The 2,990-nt window shown below is 40.0% G+C and overlaps 1 non-coding gene across 1 annotated transcript; it reads right to left on the reverse strand.

Moving 5' to 3' along the window:
* Positions 1–1,534: 1,534 nt before the first annotated feature.
* Positions 1,535–1,672, reverse strand: LOC114809740. The gene has a single exon (XR_003757517.1). It is a non-coding gene; the product is annotated as a small nucleolar RNA SNORA7 (small nucleolar RNA).
* Between the last annotated feature and the right edge of the window lie 1,318 nt (positions 1,673–2,990).

The raw sequence follows: 2,990 nt of genomic DNA on the forward strand, positions 1-2,990 counted from the left end.
GGAAAGTTGCATCTTTGCTGGATGGAACAAGTGACAAGAATATATAGAAAAGAATATTCAAATAGTTTCCTGAAGGTTAAGAATGATAACTATATAATAATATATAATAATAATAATAAAATTGATATTTATTAAGCACTTACCATGTGTCACTCACTAAGATCCAGGAAAGACAGAAGATAATCAGAACAGATATAGTCCTGTCCCATATGGAGGTCACAGTAAGAGGGGGTAGACTTTAATTTTACAGATGAGGAAACTGAGACACAAAAATGTTAAGTGACTTGCCCAAGGACACACAGCAGGCAAGGGACAGAGCTGGGTTTAGAAACAAGGTCCCTGATTCTTTCCAATGGCCAAGCTGCTTCATGAATTTTAACTGGAATTGGAAACTGTTAACAGAGGAAACTAGGGGAGAGAGTTTTAAACACAATGAAGAAAAAATTCAAACCATGTGACCTACTTTGGGACAATCAACCATTTATTTAGCACTTACTTTGTGTACAACCCTCATTAGAATCAACCGTAGAAAGTAGGATAGTCCATTAAATAACAAATTAAAACAGGCTTTAAGAAAACTGCCATGCCAAAGAGTGAAACAAAAACAATGCAGGTAATTCTGGATAGGTTTAGGATAGGAATGCAGCTATGTATGTAGTAAGGAACATCCCTTATATCATCAAAGGTGGAACATATTGTTGTTTATGCGCTGATAATTATGTCACACACACAAGAGGAAAAAAAATCTCATCAATAATGCCATATTTCAATCTGAAGCATTTCTCCTATCTCTCTTTCTCTCCCTCTCTATTTTTCTTTTTGTCTTTCTTCTTCTTAGCATGGTATTTGTTAAGCATGTACAGTGTGTTAAGCACTGTTCTTAGTGCTGAGGTAGAGAGGAGTAATTCTTTTGGACATAGTTCTCTCTCACATGTGACTCACAGTCTACCTAAGGAGAAGGGAAAACAGGGATTTAATCTCCATTTTACAGAGGTGGAAAAGAGGCCCATATAAGTTAACTGACTTGCTCAAGGTCACACAACAAGCAATTGGCAGAGATGAAATTAGAACTCATGTCATCTGACTCTCGGTCCTTTGCTCTTTCCATTAGGCCATAATGCTTTCTCTCTCTTTTTCCCTTTTTCTTCTCCCTCTACCTCACTATCTCAACACTCCTTTCTCTCTTTTTCCCTTCACCCCGATCCACCCTTTGATTGAGAAGATAATGAGCAATATTTTTCAAAGATTAGACCTTAAAATTGAAAAGAACTTGGAAGATTGAAAAACTCTAGGAACACTGTTAGAAGACAAGTCTTGTCTTTTGCTGTCAAGTTGTTTCTGACCCATAACAACTCGTGGACACATCTCTCCCAGAATGCCCAACCTCCATCTGCAATCATTCTGGTAGTGTAGCCATAGAATTTTCTTGGTAAAAATACAGATGTGGTTTACCATCGTTTTCTTCTTTGCAGTAAACTCAAGTCTCCCCTTGACTCTCTCCCTTGACTCTGCTGCCCAGCACAGGTGAGTTTTGACTTGTAGCAGATTTCCTTCCACTCACTAGCCACTGTCTAAGCTAGGAATGGAATATGTGTGCCTCTGCTTGACTCTACCTCCTGTAGCTGAAAGTGGTAGAGTACTGAAAACTCTCCAGGTGTGATCCTGAGAGGGGAGAAGACCAGTATTGGCTTTGGAAGTCCTTTTGAATCTTTCACATATCACAGCCTGGGAGTGCAGACCTAGCTGATTAAATACATTATGAACTTCTATGCATTGCTTTATAGTCTTCCAGCCCCTTATATATTCATCAACAATTTACTGCTGCAGTCCTAAAACAGTAATAATAATAATAATGTTGGTATTTGTTAAGCGCTTACTATGTGCCGAGCACTGTTCTAAGCACTGGGGTAGACACAGGGGAATCAGGTTGTCCCACGTGGGGCTCACAGTCTTAATCCCCATTTTACAGATGAGGTAACTGAGGCACAGAGAAGTTAAGTGACTTGCCCAAAGTCACACAGCTGACAAGTGGCTGAGCTGGGATTTGAACCCATGAACTCTGACTCCAAAGCCCGTGCTCTTTCCACTGAGCCACGCTGCTTCTCTAACAGTGTTATTATGCAGTATTGTTAGAACACATTGGCAAACCTTTTGGGGTAGCAAAATCAGATTTGTAAAATTTATACGTGTCCACTTTAATGAGCTTACTGAGCATTTTATTTATGCACTTATGATGGTAACTTTCTTCAAAGACTAAGTAGACACATAACTATGGCAGGACATTTTATTGGATCCCGCTCTGTCATCACCATAGGTGGAAACTAGAGGAGCAGGGATGAATTCATTTCACTGGCACATTTCCATTTTTCATACTTCTCCCAACTCTATTTCCCATAGAATTAGCTGGAAAGCAAAAGTAGGTACAAAGATAATTTAGAGGAGGCGGTGCCCAGGTGACAAATCTCTGGATAGACTTGTCCAATGCAAGAAGTGGTGGCAGTGGAGTAAAGACAAGAAGGAGAAGGTAAGAGGAAGGTAAAGGGAGAATGAGGGGTTCTAGTACAGTATGTATCAGAAATATCTCTCTTTTATGATGTTTGTTAAGCACTTACTATGTGCAATGCACTGTGCAAAGAGCTAGGGTAGATACAAACAAATCAGATTGGACATAGTCCACATCCCATATGGGTTTCAGAGTATTGGGCACAAGGAAGTTAAGAAGTGACTTACACAAGGTCACATTACAGACAAGTGGCAGAGCCAGGATTAGAACCCAAGTCCTTCTGATTCCTAGTCCCTTGCCCTATTCACTAGGATACGCTGCTTCTCTCTGGGTACATATTTACTCCAGGCATATGTAGACAGGTTGATGGGTGGACCTATTTTTGGTGGAGAGTGTTGTTGGGAAAGTATACCAGTAGAAATGATTGAGAGGAAGACTGTAAACTCCTTGTGAGCAGAGAACATGCCTACCTACTCTGTTATTCAGT

The sequence above is a fragment of the Ornithorhynchus anatinus genome, chromosome 2 (genome assembly GCF_004115215.2).
Source record: "Ornithorhynchus anatinus isolate Pmale09 chromosome 2, mOrnAna1.pri.v4, whole genome shotgun sequence".
Lineage (NCBI taxonomy): Eukaryota > Metazoa > Chordata > Mammalia > Monotremata > Ornithorhynchidae > Ornithorhynchus > Ornithorhynchus anatinus.